The sequence below is a fragment of the Aotus nancymaae genome, unplaced genomic scaffold, assembly GCF_030222135.1.
Source record: "Aotus nancymaae isolate 86718 unplaced genomic scaffold, 86718_ANA_hifiasm-v0.15.2.pri h1tg000010l, whole genome shotgun sequence".
Taxonomy (NCBI): domain Eukaryota; kingdom Metazoa; phylum Chordata; class Mammalia; order Primates; family Aotidae; genus Aotus; species Aotus nancymaae.
The window spans coordinates 2830336-2848140 of record NW_026988421.1 but is presented as its reverse complement, the minus strand read 5'-3'; the positions used below and the strand labels follow the sequence as shown (position 1 = coordinate 2848140).

The 17805-nt window shown below is 46.9% G+C and overlaps 1 long non-coding RNA gene across 10 annotated transcripts; it reads left to right on the top strand.

Annotated features, from left to right (window-relative positions):
• The first annotated feature begins 34 nt into the window (after nt 1-34).
• Nucleotides 35-13930, top strand: LOC105725219 (uncharacterized). Of its 10 annotated transcripts, XR_001109237.3 has the most exons (5): nt 35-2892; nt 3631-3798; nt 4231-4302; nt 4392-4707; nt 9335-13930. It is a non-coding gene; the product is annotated as an uncharacterized LOC105725219 (long non-coding RNA). The 10 variants fall into 10 exon arrangements; XR_002478721.2 differs by having other exon boundaries at nt 35-915; nt 1259-2892; nt 3631-4707; XR_001109233.3 differs by having other exon boundaries at nt 35-1713; nt 2620-2892; nt 3631-4707.
• The last annotated feature ends 3875 nt before the right edge of the window (nt 13931-17805 follow it).

Below are 17805 nucleotides of genomic sequence, written 5' to 3'. Positions count from 1 at the left end.
GCAGTGGGGAGGGGCGGCGGGGGGAGCGGCGGGGAGGGGCAGTGGGGGCGGCGGGGAGGGTTCCGCCCTGGAATTTGGCTGCATCTGGTGAAGCTCATTGTCTTCTAGGTTTTTTCTCATGTGAAAAAACAGGAAGGCTGTTTTCAGTGTATCTTTCGTCCTCAATCCAAAAGGTGTTTTTCTCCTCTAAGAAAGCAAAGTGGGCCAGGCGCGGATGGCTTATGCCTGTAATCCCAGCACTTTGGGAGGCCGAGGCGGGCAGATCACGAGGTCAGGAGATTGAGACCATCCTGGCTAACACGGTGAAACCTGGTCTCTACTAAAAATACAAAAAATTAGCTGGACGTGGTGGTAGGTGCCTGTAATCCCAGCTACTCGGGAGGCTGAGGCAGGAGAATCATTTGAACCCGGGAGACGGAGGTTGCAGTGAACCAAGATTGCGCCACTGCACTCCATCCTGGGCGACAGAGCGAGACTCCATCTCAACAACCACCACAACAAAAAGAACGCAAAGTGCAGGTTCTGCCTGGTCCCCAGCGTGGAGCTGGCCCAGCGTGGACGGCCTAACTGGACTGAACCGCTGTGAGCAGCCGGCCACACTGTAACTCCTATTCACTCAACCGAGAGAGGCTGTGGGGACCTAAGCCCGGCTTGGGGATTGACCGTCCAGGGTGGCTGTGCAAAGCCCAGGGCTCTGCTGGTGGCAGGGACATGGCTGAAGTGGGGTTGCCACTCAATTAGGTCACAGCATTCCGCCCCCAGGGGTCCTGTCTCTGTCAGAAGAGTCCACGGAGTGTGACGAGGTGCCTGTCACCAGCACCCAGCCCAGGCAGGGCTCTCTGTCAAGGCTGCTCACAGGCAGAGCAAACACTGGGCCACAGAGCTGGTACCTCACGGATGGGACAGGCAAGACAGGTAATGTAATTGAACCCTCACTATCTTCTGGCACACTCATTTGGCAGTGGGTTGGTTCACAGTTGGAGAGAAAAAAGAATTTTCCAGATGTTTGGGTGTTTCTGATAAGCTCTGACTTTCAGATCAAGGCAGAGAGGTGGCTTTGCAAACAGCGAGGACAGGGCTCCCTGGTATCTGTAACGTTTTCCAGAGTCACTTTGGAAAGCCGAGTGACCCCACCGAAGTGGAGCATTGCTCAAATGCACATTCCAACTCACTTTTGGGAACAGCCTTCAAAGCTCCATGCTCATTTGTTTGACTGTTCTTATAATGGGTGACTTTCTCTTTCCTCGGAACTACACAGGAATCACCGGTAGCTGGGGCTGTGAGGAAGAGTACAAGTGCAGAAGGAGGGACGTGGCTTTCTAGAGCACCCTGGGGGGCTGTTCTGAGGGCCAAAAGACCACTGGGTAGAAGACAGAATCTCCAGCTGTAGTGGAGGTGACAAAGGCGTGCAGAAATTAGAGGACTTGTCACCTGGGCAGAAGATGATGGAGCCACAGTTCAGAGCCGGTGCTGTGAGTCCTAACTGCTCTTCATTTCTGCTTGGAAGGGGAGGGAAGCCTGACAGACCCTGTAAGATGGCCCTCTGTTGGTGATGGCGTGCGGTGACGGCGTAGACGGGGTTCTACTCAGTCCCAGGGCGAATGCTGTTCCCGTCCTGTGCCCCAGGCGGATTCTGGACATCTAGGGCCTTTCTAAATCATGGTACTCAAGGATGATCCCAACCGCTGTTTACAAACATCTAGATACATGAAGGTAAATCGTACGAGGACTAACTCTTTGTACCTCATCCAGAAGTTCTGCCATTACTTTCCAGCTATTGTTTCTCATTTTGTGCTGAGCTCACATCTTCTTCTGGGTTGGGAGATTGATATTTTCCTTCCAATAAGACAGCCTGCCATTTAAAGCCAGGCCTCTGGATGCAATATGAGCGTAATCCATGTAGCACCTCCTTCCCCAGGGCTCTGTCCCCTCAGCAGGGACCAGTGGCTCCCACATCCACCTAGAAGTTAGGCTGGTGTTTTTCTGCCTCTTATGAATTATTTAGACTTTATCTTTAATATATATTCAGATGTTGATCTTTCCATGAATTCAAAAATGGCTTTTACCTTCTGGAGCTCCATCCATAAGGTTGCAGTAAGCTAAATGCATGCTTCATGGCAGCAGATAGGGTTTTAAGTCCTTTGTTCAATATTTTAAAATTTTCGCTATAGTAAATAGGTGGTGATTGTTACTATTTCTTTCTAGGAATTCTCTATTTCTTCTAGAATTAGAAGCCTTAAGAATTTTGTGTTCAAGTTTTCATAGTATTTCTTCTCTTCCTCTCTTTTTCTCTGCCTCTTGTTACAAGGGACCAGTAAGAGAAACAGAAAGAGGTTGGGGTTGGTGTGCACAGTTGCAAGGCTGTTAGGAAGAATAGGGCAGCTGTGGCCTGTTCTGAGGGGCAGCAGGGCAGTTTGGGCCAGCTGTTGGCAGCATGAGGCTTATCTAAGGTCCCTGTACTGCTGTGGGCAAGGAAGTAGGGATACCAGGCATTTCTTTCTGTTTGGCAGAAAAAGGGAATGTTAGTATCATATCAATTAGCCAACTGGGGTGCAGGGAACACAATCATTACATCTGAGAATATTCCTTTTGTGTTTAGAACCATTGTCTTATCCCCAGAACCCAGACGTGTATTTGACTGGAAAGCACCTCTTCTTGAGCTGTGGAAGTCACGAAACATTGACCTGCAGAGTTCCTGTGTGCACCTGGCCGTGCCAGGTTCTGGCCGTGGGTGACATTGGGTGTGTGCTGAAAATGACTCCCGTGGTGGGTGCCGTAGCAACAAATCCACGAGCTTCCTTCTCATCTCTTCTCTGGCTATCCATGGGATTTCCCCCGGGATCTGCTAACATTGCCTTCTCGTCTGCCTCCCACTTATCCGCCCAACCCCAGGTTGTGCAGAAGGCTGTTCTTTCTCGTTTTAATATTTTAAAAAAAGAAAGCAGTGATATTTTCTGACAGGAGTTGTTGGCTGATTTACTCATGCTAGGAATCAAACCCTTCTTAAAAAGCTGCCTTCTCTGCATGGTGGGTTTTAGATCTTGGACCGACAAAGCTGGCGTTGTTTTGAGAGGGTTAACTAAGATTAATGAGGAAAGAAACGTGAAGCCATAAAGGATCAGCGTTTCCAATCAATGACGGAATAAATTTAATGTGTATTCCATCTGCAGTTTCCTTGGCACAAATGTCCAGATGCCAATTCCAAAAGGTTTTGCCTTTTTATGCTTCTGAATAACCTACTAAGGCAGGAACAGTGTGTACTTCAAGTGTAACTGCTTTATTTAAGGTTTATACCGCAGTCGATGTATTGATCAAGAGGAATTTGTAGAATACAGAGGCGTGTTTTAATAAGAGCTGGATAGAGTACCACAAACCTTGCTATTCCCAGGACTTTAACAATTGTGAACTGCAGCTTCAGCATCTTATTTAGGAGAGGAAGGAAAAGGAAAAATATTTAATCGTAATAGAGTAATGAGGACTGCAAGATGGGGGCTCTAATCCCCACCAAATGCATGGGTAATGAAATCATGAGATTCTCTGTAGGTGTTCTGAAATCACCTTCAGAAAGCAGCTCTGTGCATGAGCTTTTTAGAGAGTGTGTATTTAAGCTGTGTGTAATTCCTTTTTTAGGTGGGGAGTGGCATGAGGCCTTGGTCCGTTTCATTGCTGACATTAGCCCTGCACCAGCGGGAGAACACTTCTTCCTTTAATCACCCCAAGATTAGCCCGCAGTTGCCTCTTTCTGTTGGATATTTGAATAACAAGCCTGATGAAGCCACTTAACTCCTCCAATTACAGGTGCCAAATGGGTGTACAAAACAGAGAGGCCTTTTACATGTGTGGATGATTTCGCAGTCCAGTGTCATAATCAGATTCTAGAAATTGAACTTGCAGAAAGTTTGTGCTAGCCTTGTGGATTTTCATTTCAGATGTTGTCAACTCAAGGGCATTTGGACCAATCAATATCTGTCTGTCTTCTCGCACATAGAAAGTTGGCTATTAGAAAAGAGAGGCTTACAGCAGGGCTCAGCCAATACCATTAGCCCTAGCCTAAGGGCAGTTCTGTCCATGTGCCCGGGTAGGCACCTGCCCCCTCCCCTCCCCCACCATTAGGGAGGCCACTTGGGATGTCATTTGGACAGAGCGGGCAAAGAGCACTTCTTTATTCTCTCTCTTTTTTACACCCAGACTCCCCCAAAATCAATAAATCTGTTCTTTGCTTATTTTCAGAACTTTACTTCAATATAAGCAAGGACTTTCCTTCCAGCAACAAACTCAAGTGGCACCATGTCAGGCTTACGTGTGTGTGTGTTTTCTTTCTCTGTTCCAATTTGAAAAATAATTGGAAATAATATCTGATTGATGTTCTCTCTCTCTCTCCCTCTTTTTAGCTAAAGATTTCCTAGATGAAAGACCTTGATCCACTGCCTTTCATGATTCAGCGCTGGATTTTCTGTTGCATGCGGCCTTCTTTTGGAATAATTTTGTGAAATGAAGGCAACAAAGTATTGTTTTCCTAATCAGAGAGAACTTCGTACAAATTGTGCTCATTGACTGCTAATTTGTCCTGCATTGTTACCGATGCTTTTCTTATGATTTTTGTTTTGCACTGAACAGCTCCCTGGCTGAGAGAAAACCCCGAAGCAGTTACGATACCAGGAAAGGAAGACTTGAAAATTGGTTAGTGAAGATTCGGAGTATTTCCTGGTGCGTCTCAGAATTTTGTTTGTCTTTTATGGTGATATTTCTTTTGTTCTGTATGTGTCTGTCTCTCTGTATCTATGCCTCTGCCTCTTGTTAGAAGAGACTAATTAGAATGACACAAACAAGTTAGAATTGGAGCTCATTGTTGCAAAGACCCTCAGGAAGAGGGGGGCAGTTGTGGCCCATTCTGAGGGCTACCAAAGTGGTTTCCAGCCAGCTTTTGGCATGAAGAGGAATAACCAGGGCCATTTTAATGCCATGGGCAGGGAAAGCATGAGGCAGAGCCTTTGGAGGGTCCACCGGGTAACCGCAGGAGGACACTGGAACCCAGGGAGGGAGCAGAGGTTGAGGAAGCCTGGCGCCCCAGTGACAAAGCTGTGTCCCTGACAAAAGAAAGACTCAATCTTGGAAACGGAAACATGAAGTGAATGTTTAATCCCGTGGTCCAAGAAGATGGCATTTTCTGTGACTGGAACAATGCAGAATTAATGTGTATCTGCAAGAAATATCATTAAGATTAAGTATTCTTCAGAGAGATTGGAGAATCGGGGAATTCAAGTGCGTTTGCTGGCTTGAGCTAGCCCTCCGCTACCTGACCCATCTGCAGGCAGAAAGGGCATCCTCCAAGGTAAAGACATCTGCTGGCAGACAAAAGTAAAGATGTGAATTTTCTTTCAATTTCCTGAGAGAGTACAATACTTTCAGTTCTCTCTTTTAATGCGACTCTGGATTGCTTTTTCCCTGACAGTTGCTGTAGAGATAGCATAGGCTTGCTGCTTGGCACAGAAGTACTCTTTATTTCATTGTAATTAGCAAGGGTAATTTTCTGGCATGGCTCCGGAATGGTCCATGAGGGGTTTTCATGTCTGAAAGCAGAGGAGAGCTCAAGGTCAGACCCTGAGCTTCAGCAATGAGGACGAGTTGGAATCCAGAGCTGGAATTGTGCTGGAGCACAGGGTGAGGACCAGAGGTTATTCAGTTCTCAGGGACAGAGTCCTAACTGGGCTCCTGCTAATTGTCTCTCCTGGGGTCCTGTTAGGGATGGACCCATAAGATTGCCAGAACAGGGTGGCACTATCTGGCCATACAAGCTCTTTAGAGAGCTCCACTGAACAGGCTTGCTGTTTTGAATGAGATCATAGATCCTTTATTCAGGGGTTTGCCATGATTACCTTGATCCAATGCTCATCAGCCATCATTGCACTATATATTTCTTGTATATTATGCCTTTCTCTCTTGCCAGATGTTCAGAAATGGTGTGTGCGTGTGATTTATTTCTGCATCTCCAGTACCTTTCAGGGCACCGTGCAGAAGCATCACTCAAATGCACGAAGCCAAATACATCTCTGAATACACAGTTTGGTTGAGCTGACTTTTTGTGTGAGACTTTCTCAATAGAGGAGGCAGTGTGCTGATTTATATGCTGGTAAAGCTCCTTGTCTTGGCATGGACTCATAACCGACAGAACAGTGTGTGGACCTCACTGTTCCTTGGACTTTGAGTGGTGCTGCTCTAACACTGAGCCCTGACCTGGATCCCTGTTTGCTTGCCTGGACCTAAGGCGATCGTGCAGACCTCCCCCTACCCCACCTACCATCTCCTGGAATGAGGGTTGGTGGAACTGAGGCTGAATCAATCACAGTGCCCTATCCTTCTAGTCATGTGACAGATCTGGACCTGGTCATGTGGCAAAGTCTAATCTAAGTCACGTCGAAGCTGGGAGAGTTAAAGCAAATCTTTTCTCTCTTGTTGTGGAGCTGGAATATGAGCCCAGAAGCCTCCAGAAGCCTCCAGAAGCCATGGTCCTGGCCTCACAGAGAAGCTCAACTGAGGGAACACAATTGACCTAGGTAGCAGCCATCATGGAGGGGTCTGGCTGCATCCAGCTCTCAGATCCCATTGTCCCCCACTCCCCCCGCCTAACTTGCCAGTTTCATCCATCAAGCATCCTCTTCTGTCTCCAAGCTTGTATGAGTTCTGTTTCTGTCATTGTCACCAAAAGAGCGTTGATGAATAAGAAATCCCAAGGTTCCATGGGAGTCTTGGTACTTTAAATTTTTAAGTGAGTCCTCGCTTGTTAAAGTCTTTTTTTTTTTTTTGAGATGGATTCTCACTCTTTGCCCAGGCTGGAGTGCAATAGTGTGATCTCGGCTCACTGCAACCTCCACCTTCCTGGTTCAAGTGATTCTCCTGCCTCAGTCTCCTGAGTAGTTGGGATTACAAGTGGGCACCACCATGCCCAGCTAATTTTTGTATTTTTAGTAGAGATGGGGTTTCATCATGTTGGTCAGGCTAGTCTTGAACTCCTGACTTCGTGATCTGCCTGCCTCAGCCTCCTAAAGTGCTGGGATTACATGCGTGAGCCACCGTGCCTGGACACTTGTTAAAGTCTTATTCCTAAAAGAGGGCACTTCTGTAGTCCAGAAGGTGAGGAATTCCTGTAGGTGACATGTGGTCTCTCTAAGCAATTTGACCAGGACTGTTTCATAAAATATTTTTTAAAAGTTTTCTTTTAATTATTCATTTTCGAATGTATATGTGTTCTTGGCAAACAAGAGATGATTTGCATTAATCAGTGATCTTTAAGCAGATTCCTTGCCCTTGCAATACTTGATCTCTATATAAACTTGAAGCTTCTTAAACAAAACAGGAGATTCAGTACTGGTGTATTTCATATGGCTTCCTCTTTTATAAATAAAATGAATGGGCTTGGGACCAAAATAGAATTTTTTTTTCCAGAAACTATAGGACTGAATTTTTTTTATCCAAGGCGGTTGGATCCCACAGTACATTCTCACTGTTACAGACAATGAAGTTGAGTCAAGAAATAAATAAATAAATAAAGTCACCAGCATGTCCAGAAGTCTCAATTCAGAACTCAAAGCAAGTAGTTTCGGATTTCACCTTTTCCTTTAAAATTATTTTGCAAATTAAATTCCCTGAAAACGTATTTTAAAAAATGCAATCCGAATGTGAACTGCAAAACTGGAAAACTTTAGGTTTAAAAATAGAACTACATCTGACTTATCTTGTAAAAACTGTCTTTCAACCAGCCATCAGTAACTGTAAGCATGCTACCTAGATCCACATATTTCAGCACTTTTTACATTCTGAAAGAATCTTGCTTAGATACGAAGGTTAATTGGACACCCCCTTTCTCTGCACTCACCTTTAATATCAGATGCCCCCTTTGTCTGCACTCCCAATCTGGGAAGCCCCAGAGTGGGCTCTTGGCCCCCGATGGCCAATCAAATTCCTCTATCTCTACAGCCTCTGTGAGCACCTTAAGAATAGGCTTGCAGGCTGGGTGTGGTGGCTCATGTCTCCCATAATTCCAGCACTTTGGGAAGCTGAGTTGGGTGGATCACTAGGTCAGGAGATCAAGACCATCCTGGCTAACATGGTGAAACCCCGTCTCTATTAAAAATATAAAAAATTAGCTGGGGGTGGTGGCATGCACCTGTAGTCCCAGCTACTCAGGAGCTGAGGCAGGAGAATTGCTTGAACCTGGGAGGCGAAGGTTGTAGTGAGCTGAGATCGCGCCACTGCACTCCAGCCTGGGTGACAGAGCGAGACTCCGTCTCAAAAAAAAAAAAAAAAAAAAAAAAAAAAAGATAGACTCGTGACCTTCTTTGGGACACAAAGAGTCTTTCTCTCTCAGGGTTTTCACTGGAGCTGTCAGAAGGGATCCTCGCTTTCTCACTGATCAGGAACTCTAAGGACCAAAGTCTGGAGCAATGGAGTAATCTGCTTGTGAGAGAGCCAGGCAGAAGGCAGCCGGCTTAGAGGGCACAGCGTGGCCTGACGGGGCTGAACCTCAGGCTCCGGTGAGGCTGGCTCCTGACCCAACCCCTGGAGTTTCTGTTATTTGAGGCTATGAATTATTTTTAATGCTTAAGCTAGTTTGAGTTGTATTCTGTCACTTGCAATTCAGAGAATCCTGGTGGCTTCAGTGTGATCAGGAAGATATTGGGAGCCATTTTAGTTGTTACTTAACTTCTTCCAAAGTTGCTGGACAGGCTGTTTATGGGTCTGTGCTAGTCTGGGAACCTGTGTTTGCTCTCTGAAGCCACAGGTCTTAGACTCATTTCCTGTTGCAAACAGGAAGCACTGCACATTTTTACTGTGTTTTTGCTGCCCATAAGTAGGAGGCGCGTTGAAGTGATAGGATTAGGATGGTTCCAAAAGCACCAGCCATGGTAGGGACCCTGAAGACTGTAAGATAAACAAAAGCATTCAGAACTCGTGATGGGAATGTGAGAGGACTGAACGTCACGTCAGCCTATCAGAGGCTGCCATTTACCTGGTGAAATCCTTAAGTTACAAACAGCTGCTGTTCAACTGGAAGTCACGGTGTTCAGTTGGGCCTGATCTGTCATTCTGTCATTTGGTTTATACATAGGGTTTCTTTTTTGTCTTCTGTTTTGTTTTTGTCTTTCTTTTGTGTGTGTGTGTGTGTGTGTGTGTGTGGTCTGGCAGGATATAGTGTCTTCTCCTGGCAGGATTTGTGTAGGTGGGAATATGTGTGACTCACACTACCTGAGAGAGATAGACTTTGACAGTGTCCCCAGCATTTTCAAGTTGAAATCTATTTTATCCTAATTTCTGGTCTTGGTTTTATCTGTCACAGGCTGGGGAGAAGAGCACCGCCCAGAGAAGACCCAATGAAGGACTTTTCCACCCTGCTTGGTGGGTTGAGGGCTGGGCTTTGGGTTTGAGATGTGGAGAGAAAGAAGCTGCATGGAAGAGAAAGAAGGTCGGATGTACAAGGACGCCCTCCAGCTGGCTGCACTTCTGATGCTGAAAATACAAAACTCAGCAGCTTTGCCTCTACTCCTATGATGCCTGCTTTTTAGGAGTAAAGAGTGAAGTGTGCAGAAGTCCTTCCATTTCCGCCAGGCCTGGCTTGGTGCATCACAGGCTGCCCAGATGCAGAGGAAGACTCGGCCATTTTGGCCTTAGCCTGGGCTCTCAGTGGTCCGCTCTGAGGAAACCCATCTAACTGTAGAGCCGTGCCATAGAAGGAAAGGTCTGGGGAAGTGCAAATGGAAGCCCCAGCACAGAGCACAGCAAAACAATTCTTTGGTTGTGAGGTTGCAAATGCTATGGCTACACAACTCAGCCAACTAGTTACCTCTCACAACGGTGCCTGTTACATCCAGAATCTTAATCTGAGTAATGACTAGTTTTTCAGAAAAATGTATTTATCCTGAGTTCATTGTAGTGTCACATCCATGGTAAGAAACAATGCAGAGAGATCCTGTATCTGCTTTACCCTGAGGTGACATCTTGCGTAACCACAGTATGTATCACAGCCAGGATACTGACACTCATATAGCCTGCTGACTGCATTCAGATTTCACAGGTTTTACATGCACTTACTTGTGTGTGTGTTTAGTTCTACGCCATTTTGTAGATTGGTGTGATCACCACCACACTCAAATATAGAACAGTTTTGTCACAAGGATCTCACTACACCTACACATTTAAATTTAAATTTTTTTTTTTTTGAGATGGAGTCTTCCTCTGTTGCCCAGGCTAGAGTGCCATGGTGCAATCTCAGCTCATTGCTGCCTGTCTCCCAGGTTCAAGAGATTCTCCTGCCTCAGCTTCTCGAGTAGCTGGGATTACAGGCATGCGCCACCACATTCAGCTAATTTTTGTATTTTTAGTAGAGACGGGGGTTTCACCATGTTGGCTAGGCTGGTCTTAGACTCCTGACCTCAAATGATCTGTCTGCCTCGGCCTCCCAAAGTGTTGGGATTACAGGCGTGAGCTACCATACCTGGACTTGTGATCTTAAGTGTGATTTGTCATTGTTTGGGGGCCAACTTTTTCATGAAAGATAATGGGAAAATAGGATTTCAGGTGCCAAGATTTGCATTCCAGCCCCGCGTCCCCACCCAGGACCCATTGGGCCATGCAGGCCTGCCTGTGGAGTCCACAATGAGGCTCTTCAAGAGGCATGAGGAGACGATCCCAGGTCTGGGAGGAACCGTCCCTTGGATTTCTCTGCACTGATCTTCCTATCCACTGGCATTATCTTGAGATAAAACCATGGAGCTCTTCGTGTTGAAATGCTAATACCTCTCCCCTCCACTGCCTGTCAGCTGGTGTGGCTGCAGCCTGCTCACATTTACTTAACTTGACATATAGTAATAATGGAATATAATGAAAATTCTTTGTTAACTATTGATTTTTTTCTGCATGCACCCATATGGTCCATAGAATGCAGCTATGTTTTTTTAGTTTGCACCATTCTCTGGCCATCCTTTCAGCATAATGTATTATTAAAAAAATCACGGATTTAGTCAGAGATTCTGAAAAGTCAGTGCATCTGTGAGAAGGAAGCAGGGAGTTGCGTGACAGGCCTTTTTAGAACTCTGTCTTCTAGCTGTTTTCTTTGCACTTTGTAGCCACGCTGGCCTCTCAATCTTGGCTCCCTGTGGGCACCAGCACTGTGTACCCCGTCAAAGTGTTTTAACTTTCTGAACCCCAGTTTTTTTTTTTTTTTTTACATAAACTCATGTGTATCTTATGTGTTGTTATTATGAAGATTGAATGAGTTAATGTAATATGATAGGCCCTTAGTAAATGCTAGTTTTATTTTTAGCCGTTTGTCAGTTATTAAGAACTTCCCTTGGACCACACTTTTGTTGGATGCTAAGTAAAGAAAAAAAATAAAAGCTATCTTCACCCTCAAGAGAATCACAGTCTTGTTGGTCCTGCAGTTAGAATTCAGTGCAGTGCTCATCATTTCCCTACAGAGAATCCATGCTTGCTGGGAGCTAGGGAGGCATGAGGTGTCAGGAAACCCTTCCTAGAGAAGGTCACACTTTACTTTTTGGCTGGTGGTGTAGACTTGGAAGGACCCAGGCTCTGCAGAGAGAAAAGGAGATTCAAGCAGAGAGGAATGTGTGAGGTCCAGAACAGAAATGACTGTGAAGTGTTCGGAGACTCTCATGTGAATCAGAGACAGGGTGGGAAAGGGAAAGTGGAGGGGGCACATGGAGAGGTCAGCAGGGCCAGAGCCGAGGACCATGTGACCTTCAGAAGCTTCCCTGCCAAACATGGTAGGGAGAGTCCTGGGTGGCAGAAGGTTGCACAGCTGAGATCAATGTCAAGGCCGACTGGGTTTGGAGTCAAGACCGCATGTGTCTCCTGAAATGCAGTTATAAGGTCCTGGGTAGGTCAGAATCTTTCCTGGTTGTGCCAGGCAGGGAGGATCCCGGCTCCCGACACCAGGGGGACTGATGCTAACCTCCACTCTGCCTCCAACCAGCTTTTGGAGCCCTGGGCAAGTACTTTTGTGAACTAAAGGAACTGGGTTGCCAAGCTTCTAACATTCTCTCTAGAGTTAAGAGTCGTTGATTCTCTGTGGTTTTATAATACCACAAAATGAAAAGATCAAGAATAAAATGAAAATAGATGCATTCTGTTGTGAAAATTTTATCCCAACCAAAAAGTTCTATGCACCATGGAATCCCTTCAGGATCTTGAACCCTAGCTACCTTCTTGGCCAAGGCAAACTCTATTTGATCATGGCTTCTTAGATTCATTCAATTCTTATTTAACTTGTTGTTAAAGTAGGACTGGGGGCTCACGTGAGTGAGAAATTGGAAGTGAAAGACACCATTGCATGCCCTACGTGTGGGTTTGTGTCTGGGAATTCCTGGCTCCTGTATTATTTGATCCATTTCCTTCTGGTTGGGAAGGGACATTCTTCAGTTATCAGGTGCTCACCAAGGGACTCACTCTTGGGGTGTCCACCTCACCTGTTTTAGGTCTCTTCAACCACGACCCTTGAACTGAGCTTTGGCTGGCCTTGGCCCAGGTGCGAGGAGGCACCACTGCAGCCTGTCCTGTGGACTCATCTTCACATGGCCACAATGGTGCTTCCCTGACTAAGCTTTGGAAGTTGGCACAGGAGTCTCTGGTTCTCTTCATCGCTGTCTTGCTGTGGCATTTGCATCCTCTTCCTCTGGGTGTCCATTTACCTCTGTATCATTCCTTCTGAATCTAAGCCTCTAAGACCAAGCCTGTACTTCGTTGGTTCCCACTAGTCAACTGAGCAATGTCCCTGCTGCAGAATATATCGAAGAGAGGGAAGACAGAATCCCTGCAGGAGGCTGAGGGGTCCCTTCGGTGGCTGTCAACAGCTACCCTGTCATTCCAGGCCAGCATGGGTAGAGATGTGCGGCTTGCAGCTGGGGAGAGGAGCCCAGGCAGGCTGGCTCAGCCTAACTGGCATTCATGTCGCTGAGCTGGGATCAGGAGCCTGGCCCTCTGCAAGACCCAGAGCAGCTCTCTTTCTTTTTGCATGACCCAGCATCTCCTGGTTTGCAAGGACTGCTTTTGGACAGATTATTTCCTCTAATTAGCTTTGTGACATTTGGCGTGTGATCACAAACTGTAAGTCTATTGCAGACTCTGAAGCTGTGCCCTCTGTGGATTGAGAGCCTCCCTGCACTAGGTCTGAGATGATGGATCTCCACACACAGGAGGACTCATGAGGACTGTGGCCACCTAGGAGCTGAGGGATACACAGAGCTCCAGGTAATTTTGAGCTCTAGCAGATGAGACTCTGATTGCCCAGTGGGGTTTTGTATCATAGATGATGTGGACAAACAAGGGGGTTTACCTGGCTCATTGCACCAGAAGGAGCATGAAGAATGCAAATTTCCCCAGATAATTCCGGCTTCTGAGGGCAGAGATCTGGCCTTGCACTCCTGCAGTCCCCACTCCCTGCCCCATGAGCTCCCATATGATCTGCATAGACCACAACCCTGAACCTGACTGCTGCTTTCCACACGTTGATTAGAAACATCGCGCATGCCAGCAACTTCATCTTTTCCAATGGTCATTTGTGTCTCTGCTCCCTGCAGCAAGGTGGCCAGAGCCAAGACACTGAGTGGGAGCCATGGGGTAGTGGCTTTGGAATGAACTGGGTCTACAATAGGACAAGACTCAGAGCCTTGCCATGTGGGGGCTTCCTGACCTGTGCGATGCTGAGCCTGCCTCCGAGAAAGCCTCTGGCCGTGCTGTGACTCCTCCCTCTGACTCTCGGGGCCTCCGACGTCTGGCCGCAGTTGCCTCTTGACCTCACACTTGTTCTTCTGCACAGCTGGATGTGCCCATTCACAGTTTGTGTAGTGTTTTGCATAAACTTATATTTCTCATTCTACGAGTAATGTAGGTGCATTATAGAAAGCTTACAAATAAAGAAAAACACACATAAAGAGCTCAGCCATGGGTTTTTCTTTCCATATTTTGATCCACCCTGCTCTGTGGGTATGTGATCTTTGTTGGCGTGTTTGGGAGCATCCCGTATGTACTAATGCTCTCCTCGAGTGCTCCTGGCCCCACCCCTTGTTCTGTACTAGCACTTGGAGCCTTTCCCGTCTTCTGCCTGCTCTAAGCTTGCTCTGCTTTGCCTGTGTGCTCACTGCCTGTCCTCTGTGATCATCCCAGCACCCAGGGCTCCCCTGTGAGCACCCATAGCCCTGCTTGTCTCTCATGCTTGGTTCCTAACCACAGACGTGCTGGCCCGCAATATTCTCTGACTTTGTCTGAACTTCTGAGGTCAGGAGTCCCTGCTTCTATTTCTTGGTAAGTTCAGTGGTATCTTACATTGGGCTAAAGAGGGCTCCTAAGCTAGATATATAAGACTCTTATTAAGGAATAAAAATGTAATTAATATATTCATAAGAAGGCTCATCTTCATTAACAATGGTCATCTCAGCCACCACTGTTCTTTACGCTCCATTGGTAAAGGTGAATGAACTTCATGATTTTGGGTCCTGAGAAAGTTGATCGTGGTCTTTACTGAACTCGATGCTCTCCAAGCTGCCTCGCAGGGTCACTGGAAGCAAACACCTGTGTTATTTCGAATGTGCACATACCAGGGCTTACAACTGAAGGGCTTTCTTGGGCAACAAGCCCAGGTCTTTTGGGCTCTTTTTCTCTCCTTCTGCCAGACATGCGAAGAGGGGCTGGAACTATATAGGGTGGGTTTTGGGGGATCTGACCTTTTCGTGGGGTAACCACTTTCAAAGACCTTCCTGCTCCTGTAGAAAAAGCTGACAAAGAGAACGTGGTTGTCAGTCGTGTTTCAGAGATCAATGCTCCCTTGAGCGGCAGGGGCCAGTCCACACCCATATTTTTAATGATCTGACCCAATGTAAATCTCCCGGTTACAAAGACGCTGCCTTAGAATTTTAAAAAACCTAATAAATAATTTGTTATAACTGCAGGGTATCACGTTACCATGTTACTTACTATGGAACTAGGATAATATTTAAATTGCTTATTTACGGCGTTAAAATAAATAGTGGTTTGGGCATTTTTGCAAAGCAGAGGACATGCGCTGTCACTCCCCGCCCCCTCCCTGCCGCCTGCGTTTCCCAGCCTCAGCGTGCTCACCCTTCCTGCTGGGTCTGAGTTCTTTTCCCAGCTGAAATTACTCCATTATGCTATTAAAGTTCAGAATGTGCAACATGCCCGACCCCTGAAGGCATTTGCCAGTTATTTTTTTTTTTATCTTGTGTAGTACCTGTGGCTCCCTTTCTGTGCTGACATTTGACTGCGAGCATTCTATGGGATCTGCTGGTTAGCTGTCCCTTGAAGGCCACTGGCCTCAGCACCTCTGATGACCACTCATCTGGCCCCTGTCAGATCTCCGAGGGGGGTGACAAGCAACACAGTGAATGAAATATCAAGCGCATCAGATCAAATGGCAGCCTGGCCCCTCCAGGTAAGAGCAGACTCAGGGTGGAGGGCATTGGATCAGACCTTCAGCCTTCCCTGGTTCGCACGGGGGTCGGACCCTTGTTCCATCAGGTGCCCCTCGCTTAAGCCCCACTAATTGGGTAGGATTGCTGCCGTCTGATGAGTCATAATTAGGATGAGGCGGCTCCGGTAGGAGCCTTCTTATCCGGTGAAGGGTCAGGGACTAATGACTAGCAGAAGGTACCGGTTTTGTTGATGCCTGTAGTCTCCGTTGAAAAAAAATTCAGTCCTGCTGCATTTCTTCTGGCGGCAGGCACTGAATCTTCCCTCATTTGATTCAGTGACCTCTCAAGTGCATCTTCGCCCCGAGGGCTCTGGGCCGTCCGGCAACTGTGAAGCCCCTTGGGTTGATAATCTTCTCCCACACTTGCCCTTAACACCAGACGCACCACCATTAGCCGCAGCTGCACGGGCGCTCATTAGAGGCGATCGATGGGAGTGAGATAAAGAATGCCGCTGCCCCCGCTCTCGGGGTCCTGCAGATTTGCAGGCGTTCCCACGCAACGCCTTCCTGCCAGCCACGCAAAACAGGGGCTTCTTAACACACAAAAGGGGAAAATGAGAATGGACGAGGGGAAGGTACGTATTTACCTCCCTGCTCTCAGGGTGGTGTTGACTGTCTAGAGGAAATTTTGTTTTCACTGTGATGTGAAAATTGCTAGTCTTTGCCTTCCATGGCTCCTTGAGTCGGAGAGGCCAACATAAAAATGTTTCCTGATGAAGGAATCACCAGCTCTCCCTACAGAGATGGGTAACATGTTGTTGATGCAGCGAGCTGGGCTGGGGGAGCTGCATGAGGGCTGGGGTCCGGAGTCAGCCTGGAAGGCCTTGCCAAACAGCCTGGTCACTCCCACCCTCCTTCCTTCCGAGCTGGGGAACTTGGGCCCTTGTGGACACTGCAAGCAGGAACGGCCTCAGTGGCAGAGGCTGGAGTCAGCCCTCCTGCTGGAACCCCACAGGTCAGCTCCTTTAGGAGAGCTGGGCCACCTTGCCCACAGTGCCCTTCTTCCCCCGTGCTGGGCTCAGGACCCCAGCAGCCTGTCTCACATATCAGGGGTAGCAGCGGGGGGTGAGGCCCCTCCTCTTCCCCCAACCCAGCCCCTCCTCCTCATTCACGCTGCCGTTGGTGGGCTCATGGTTGCCAGCTCTCCCCATCCTTATACCAAGCTTCTCATGGACAGGACTAGAGACATGAGAAAGTCATGCAAACCCAAAGTTGGAGCTGCCCCCTACAGTAGCATCCCCAGAACAGGAAACTCAAGACATTGTGTGATTTTTTTTTTTTTTTTTTTTTTTTTGCACACATGGAAGGAAGGGCTGACCATAACCATGTCTTCCTATCAAGGAAGGAAAGTGCATTTGAGAACTCTCTAGGAAAGACCCCATAGACCTGCAGGGTTGTTCTCTGGCTAGAAGGGCTGGATCGGGGACTGAGGTAGCAGGAGGGCACATCTGGACCCTGCCAGCAGCCACACCTTGCAGAGAAGGAAAACTCTGCTCCTGGAAGTGTGGAGAGAGACTCTCAGACAGAGAGGAGTGCCTCCACGGAAGGGCACCGGCCCTGCTTCTTCCAAGCCGCACTACTGGGCGAGCACCCTCACAGAGCGAATGTAGAGCCCTTAACTTTTCCTAGGTCCTTTAGTCTGTGCCTGAAATATTGATCTAGTTACAGAAAAGGATAACTCAAAAACGGGCAAAAGAAACCTTTCTTTATAAAGATAAGCAAAGAATGGTGACTTTTGACAAGACAATCAGAAATTTTAAAAACTCAGAACAAATGGCTTTCTGTGAAACGAGGTAGCAGCGAGAAGTAGAAAATTCTAGAAAGTTCCTCTTTTCTATTTTTCACAAAATTTAGAGTGACACTGCACCTATAAAATCAGAACTGGCTTTTTTCCCCCCCGCAGAGGAAAAAGCAAGACCCTCAAAAGGCTATTTACAAATAATTGCTAAATTTAAACCTGCAATGTGGGCTGTTCATTGTAGACAATTGCTTCGTTAACATAGAAGATAAACCTGAGAACATAGAAAAGCTTAGAGAAAAGGGACAAATAAATGATGAAAAATTAAGTAGGGGACCTGGAAGGTCAAGAGATCCAATATATGTATAATGGGAATTCCCGAAGAAGAGAGTAGAGTGAACAGAGAAGCCAATGTTATGTCTGAGGAACCGGAAGGGCTTTGTGAGTACTAAACACACTTAACAAAACTTGAATTTTAATGATAAAAAGAAACATGCATGTAGGCTAAAAAGCAATCAGCCTACAAAGAGGTAAAACTCAAACCATTATGAGTTTCTTCTGCCTACAAAAA